The sequence below is a fragment of the Chelonoidis abingdonii genome, chromosome 1, assembly GCF_003597395.2.
Source record: "Chelonoidis abingdonii isolate Lonesome George chromosome 1, CheloAbing_2.0, whole genome shotgun sequence".
Taxonomy (NCBI): Eukaryota; Metazoa; Chordata; order Testudines; family Testudinidae; genus Chelonoidis; species Chelonoidis abingdonii.
In genome coordinates, this window is record NC_133769.1 from 58,476,996 (window position 1) to 58,484,135 (window position 7,140).

The 7,140-nt window shown below is 39.6% G+C and overlaps 1 protein-coding gene across 5 annotated transcripts in view; it reads right to left on the bottom strand.

The window, feature by feature from the left end:
* PRICKLE1 (prickle planar cell polarity protein 1) overlaps positions 1-5,155 on the bottom strand; it is a 113,287-nt gene extending 108,132 nt beyond the window's left edge. For all 5 annotated transcript variants that reach the window (XM_032804601.2, XM_032804593.2, XM_032804597.2 and 2 more), the window contains exon 1: positions 4,982-5,155. The gene's annotated coding sequence lies outside the window, so the exon portion shown is untranslated. The remainder of the gene's footprint in view (positions 1-4,981) is intronic.
* Positions 5,156-7,140: the final 1,985 nt, after the last annotated feature.

The window sequence follows — 7,140 nt, forward strand, 5'->3', positions numbered from 1 at the left end:
ACTGGCCCTACACAGCTGTACGACCACAGCTGTAACTACCAGCGCAGCAAAAATGTAAGTGTAGCCATGGCCTTAGAGAGCAAGAGGAAGAGAGATGGAAAAATGAAGGAGAGAAGCATACAAAGCAGCAAGAGCTACACAGTGCTATAAATCAACAATTCAGACACAAATCTTGGACAGGACTAAATGACTTCAGTACCAGAACAACTGAAATAACACAGCTCCACCTTTTGTCTGTCATCCACTGGAAATGACAGACTTGTCTTCAACAGTCCCTACCACCGGTTCACTGGTAAGAAAGACACTCTCAGCTTGATTGGTCAGTTGTTTTTCAGGAACATTTTGAACCAGCATTGTGGTAACATTTAAAAATCAAATGGACCCTTGTAGGCAGAGTTCCAAAAAGAGGTAAATGACAGTTGCTTGCTAGTTTACATAAGTATTTAAAAATGTCTGTGTTGGCTCATACCTCTGTCTGAGTTTTTTAATTCAGTTTGTGTATTTTAAAATTTTCTTGTAGAAAAATAACCCTTGAAAAGGCTAATCAATTCATGCTGAGCAATCATTCCATTTTTCTAGAGGCCAAGGAAAAGTGAGTTTAATGTGTTTAGAGTGAAGTCTAAACAAGCAAACAATACAAAGACACAGAATGAATTATTACAGTCCCCTGGAGCATTTTTTTTCAATAACTGGAAATATCTTTTGACTATGGACCAGCAACAAAAGAATTGTCTTTGGAAAAAACTGTGTCATTTTGGCAAATAGTAAAGTGATCTGATTAGTCTATCTTGGTATCTCTGCCAGAAATGTCATGACATCAGTGTGCTATAACTTGTAAAACATGTTTCTTCCCACCATTGCTCAGTCAGAAGGGGGGGAGGGGGGAGAAGGGAGAAGGTTGACTCAGAGTTACTGCTCTCTCCTTCAAAGCTGGTCCTTTCCACTGTAAATCCTCAGTCCTACAAACACTTGGATTATTCTATACTACAGCCTATGTTGGCATAACTTGCATCACTCAAGGGTGTGAAAAAACCACCCCCCCGAAGTGACATAAGTTACACCAACATAAGCACCAGCATGCACAGCACTATGTCAGCAGGAGAGCTTCTCCCACTGACATAGGGCTAGTCTACACTGGCAATGCTAAAGCACTGCCATGGCAGCGCTTTAACATGGCTTGTGTGGTCGCTTCCAGCGCTCTAAAAAACCCACCCCCACGATGGGCGTGGCTCCCAGCGCCGGTGCACTGTCTACACTGGTGCTTTATAGTGCTGAAACTTGCTGCACTCAGGGTGTGTCGAGGAAATTGCCAGTGTAGACAAGCGTATAGCTTCTCCCGCTCACAGAGGTGGTTTTATTATGCCAATGGAGAGCTCTCTTCCCTCAGCACAGAGCCTCTTCACCAGATGTCCTGCAGCGGCACAGCTGCAGTGCTGTATGTGTAGACATGGCCTTACACATGCAAGTAAGAACTATTCATCTGTGTGTGTCCAGTAGCTGGGCCTAACAATCAATGGTTTCTAACTAGAAAACACTAATGAACTATAATTAGGCTCAAGTTTACCTCAGTTTAGAATGGTTGTAAACAGAAAATAGTTAATGTACCTAACCAAACCAAAAATACTGATGAACTACCCTTCTATGAATTCAGAGATAACAAATTCAAGATAAGACAGACATGATCATTATGTAGCCTACTCAAACAAAGGAAAGATACTGTGTTGCTATTCTCCTTCACCTTAGGCAACACTTGATCACAGAATGATTCTCTGAAATATTTATGAAGTGATCATTTTATTATTGAAATACAAAGGAGCAATGGCTTTGGAGAATGTTCTTTCATGAGCCCCTAGACAGAGGCATTGATGTCTTGGACTTTTACCTTCTGTGGCCTACAGGTAAAGACAACACTCAGTGGGTCAAAAATAATTTTTCATACATTTTAAAAAGAATTGCAAAAAATTAACTCAGTCATTGTACATATATCATGGCTCTGGTTGCCTGGATACCGTGTCTAGTGAATTCTTGTGTTTACTTGAAGTTGGTCTAATTATCTGTTCTGTATTAGGGGGGTTGTACAGCATCCACAATCACCATAGCATGGAATTTACATAATACTGGGAAAATACTTTAAATCTTTGTATCTTCATCCAAGGCATTAGGAAAGGGTCAAGCCAATCACTCAGCAAAGATACAATAGGAACTAACTCCATACAAGTTTATCCTATGCAGTGTTTCAGTAGAAAATAGCTACAGAGTAAAACCCATCTGATTTTCATATGCCAGTTAAATGAACAATGCCAAATCTAATCTAATCTCTTTCTAAAAACATAGGGGAAGACAGACCAAACTCTTGAGATTATGGGAAGTTAGGTCATTAGTGTGCCAAGTCATTCCTCAGGCATCTTTTTTACATATAAATTATGAAACTTTTAGAGTATAACAGCAACCACCACATACACTCTTCAAACCATTTACATTTTCTTTTTTGCAAAACTTTGTTATCTAGAAGATAAATACTCTAAAATCACTTTTAATAAAAAAAGTTATAATTAACTAGTCTACTAGAAAAGATAACCTTTCCAGTACACAGACTGTTCTTTCACAAACGTTGAACGATATCCTTTATGCCACTAAGATGGAGAATGGATTATTTAGAAGAAGGGAATCAATAAAATTCTGTATTTGTACATGAAAAAATACATGCACAGTTCAGTATTTTACTTTTAAGTCAACTGGAATTTTCTAGCCATTTCCTAGCCTTTCAAAACATTAGAATCTTCTCTAGTTTATGCAGACTTCATCTTGCTTTAAAAAAAAAAATTATGAAAAACAGATTTTTTTTTAAACAATTACCTTTTTCAGAGTTATCAGACTACAGGATATTAGGAAAAAAAACAGACTCCCTTGTTGCTTTTACCCACATCTGACTCCAATCTTAATAGTTCAGCTATTAACCCTGTAAGGGCTCTCTCTCTCCCCGTTCCCGCACCCCCCGCAGCTGATGTTACAATTTTTATGCGGGTGACCAGGCTGACTCAGTACAGCTCCCTTTATTATACAACAATGGCTCCATAGATCTCTGATTACAAAACACAATAAACTCTTTTAGCTCATCTTGGCTTTTGCTGTTGGAACTGACAGACATTCTGAATTTTCAATAGGCAAGAAAAGTTGTTAATTAAAAGTCATGGGTTTCAGCTACTTGACAAAGCATGGAAAATTGAACTTAGAGTAAAGTTAGCCACTTATTTTTGACACCTTTTAGTTTTAACATGTAGGGAATATGCATTGTTAACCTTTAAATCCTCTGTATAAACATTCTTGGAGAGCTTGTAAAATATCCCCCACTGAGTTTCCTGCGTCTCCAGTTGATGGCATTTATAGACACTGGTACTAGCAGAGTGCTTTATTTTTCTTTCTTCAGTCCCCAGCTGGGGTACAATGACAGATTCCTGTCCAAGACCAGACTCAGCCACCTTAAGCTGAAACCACACTGAAATGAACCCAACCAGACAGCAAGATAAATGGTTACTGTTTACGTTTAAAATCCCCTGGTGAGAGTAAATATTGTTTGAGAAAAAAGGCTTGACAAATATTCATCACCCCTTCAGAGCTCTCTTGAGGCAGAATATTTAGCTTAAGTTAGGGCTGCATTTTAGATGTCTCTCTCTAGCTGTCACAAGATTCTTCCATAAGAAAAAAACAGAGTCTGAAAACAGACATTTTGCATGCTGAGGATAGCCAAACAAGGTTTCCCCCTCCCATGGGACTGGAATACACTCATGATAATAGAAGGGAACTGAAACATTGACACTTAGCTGAGTATAATGGAGAAAGCAAAGGCTTAGTGGAAAAAGACCAGTTGTCACCCAAGTGACAGGCAACAGCTGAGCTCACACATCTGGAGCCTGAGTCAGGCAAACACTCTGAAACTCACATCCATCTAGAGGCTTGGGTGCTATAAAAAGAGACGAAGCTCTCCATGCTACAACTGTACAAAATACACTAAACACTTAAAATTACACACACATTATGTAATTTACACACACACACACACACACACACACACACTACAGCCGTGGTAATACACATTTCTATACTGTCTCTGTATACCAAAACATATACGTGTGAAGATAAAATTTAAGCATAACCACGTCTCTGTGTGTAGAACTAAGTGAATAAGTAAAACATAAATCAGAGACACTTTGATATAAATAACCTCAGATAAAATCCTAACCTTCTGTTCCCTTTTGTCCCCTCACAGCTTGTTATTTTATTTGTTGTTCTGCATGCAGGGTACACACATACATTCGAACCAATAATACATGTATTTGGAGTGCTAGTTCAGATTCCACTTAGGCAAATTATAACTCAGTATGGTGTCAGCCCCCAAATTATTTTCCCCTTCATTCAAGACAATGATCATCAAAACTCTTCAAACAAGTTTGTGGACAATCTTCCAGAGACTCCTCCCATACACAACAGTGCCAGGTTAGGCAATCCAATAACCAAGATCTGTTGGTTTTTTCTGTGTCTGCAGGCAAAATTTAACAACTTTGCGCTGCATCCTGAATCCCAGGTATGTTAATAAGTAACAGATTTGAGGTTTTACTTCATTGTTTATAGAAAATACAAAAAACCACGGAAAGCTAAAAACTCACCACTTTGAAGACAATATTTTAATGAAACAAACTGAGGAGGCAGGCTTCTCAAGATATTAGGCTGGAGCAGCCACTAGTTGCTTTCTGCCTAAGCTAGTCGCCTCGCTTCTGCTCCGACCCTTCTGGTCCTGTTAAACTAATTAAGTCTCTCGAGACATTTGTAGGTGACAAGACCCTGGGGGACTGACATTCCACACAGCATTCCCCTCACCCCCAAGACTGCAAAGTGGGAATCTAATGCAAACAGTCCCGCTCCATACAGACAAAACCACACTTATCTCCCCTACGGGAGAGAGCAACACAGAGCTGCCACTTACCCTCCAGGAGATGGACTTGGGAAACACCGCAAGGTATTCCTGGGCGGGGGGAAATGATCAGTCACATTTAAAGCAAGAGAGACAAGTATCCCCTGGAGGGAGCCTGGCTTGGCTGCTCGTTTCTGCCTGGGCACCCCAGGGAAGTCAGTGCAGGCTGGAGGGACGCATTTCCCGCAGAGAGCAGGGAAGGGTTTGCGGGCAGTAGGCAGCCGTCAGCTCAAGGAGCCTCAGCATGGAAGTGACCAAGCGGCACTGCTGGTTCTCTCCTTATTGCCTGATGGGGCTCAGACGCTGCCAGCCCGGTACGGTGACATGAGCATTCCACAGAGCCCATTGGCTGCAGCCGGCCGCATTCTCCAATCGCCGCAGGGCTGGGGGTGCCGGCGGCTTAGAAAACCCGGAGGGCGGGATTCGCTGACCGGGAAGGACAGACTATGCTCTGGTACTGACAAGGCTTCGGAAGTCCGCGCAGATCCCAGGCAGGGCAGGTTTGCGGTGAAGGGAGCGGGAGGAGCAGAATGTGCTTTTCGTGGTCCGTGTGTGTGATTTTACTGTGCTGTAAAGGGGCATGGTTTTTTGGGTGTAATCAGATTAAATAAATTGATGATTAAGTTGAGCAAGAGGAATGTTCGCTGGCATTTGAAGTTCACTGAGGCACAGCGAAAGATCTGAAGTGCAAATCTTCCCCACTTCCCTCCCTGGTTTTGTTGTTGGGTTTTTTTAGCACATGCTGCTGATGGATTTAAAGCCAGGAAAAGGAAGGAAAGACTCACATTCCCAATTTCCCTTGATCAAACAGTGTTCTGCACCCAATTACTCTTCTCTGTGCCTCCAGCATCCACTTAGCGAGAGAAAAAGTTAATTAAAACTTTTTCCACTGATCTATGCAGAGATGTGCGAGCGCGATACAATTTGCTTGGGGTGTGTATGTGTGTTCGTTCGTATTCGGCCACAAATACATCACTATCTATCACTTAGAACATTACTTATAGTAGTAGGCAGTGGCAGGAGAGTGTGTGGTACAGTCATTTTTCATTCCCTTTTCTGTGTGAAGAGGATGTTTGGAATGCTTTAAAATTCCATATTAACTGCCATCAACTTCAAAGCTATCTCTATTTCATGCTGGAAATTACAGACAAAATCGAAGTACAGAATGTATGACATCTCCAATACATAACTAAATATTAGCTTTTTTTTAAAAAAATGCGGTAGATTTTAAATGGCAGATAAGTAAATAAGCATAAATTTTAAAAAGAAATGTACTTATGTTACTAATAACCCTTCAGATATTTTAAATTCTTATTTAATTTTCAGCATTCATGCTGTTTTTTTATGTATTTTCTTTCACTTCACACAGTTGGGGCAATAAAAATAGCAGCCTCAGTTTTACATTTGTTTATAGTCACATTCAGTTTAAAGTTATCTTACACTCATACTATAGGGAAAAAGTTAAATCCAAACTGAGAGTTACTAAATTAAAAAACAACAATCTGAATGAATTTCTATTAATATTTGATTTTATAAATACAAATGGGATGAACAAATGGTTTTATTTTAATATAAAACTTAAATTTTGACTCTTACATTTTTGGCTGTGTCTTTTTATTGACTTTCCAAAAAAGGAGAACGATTTGAAGTTAAAAAATGACAGAATGTCTTTCCTGATTTCAGCTACATTTGTTTTTCCAGTGTTAGGGAGTGTGTATAATCATCTAGAAGTCAATCTGGTCAAAATAAGTTTATCATATCTGAAAAAACAAAAAGGTAAAATCTCAGGGGAAAGCTATTCTAGACAGATATTTATTATCAATGGTGTTAAACCTTGTAAAAAAATTAAAAAGTTTAATAGGAATGTAAATATGCATATTTTGCTCTGCTGTTTGGAGATAGGATCAGCATCATATTGCTCAAGTGAACAGATCATTTTAAGGTTTCTCTAATTCTGAATACAAACACCTGCAAATTACATGTGTATCCAAAAAGAAAATGAAGAGGTCTGTCTCTGCCCCAACACATCTACCCCTAGAAACTCACAGGAGCTGGTCACCAGCACTTGTTTCAGCAGAATGAACATCAGCACTTCTCCCAAAATTGGGAAGAAAAAAACAAAACAAACCCCCAAACCATGTGAAGGATGAAGAAATTAAATAGAAGTTTAA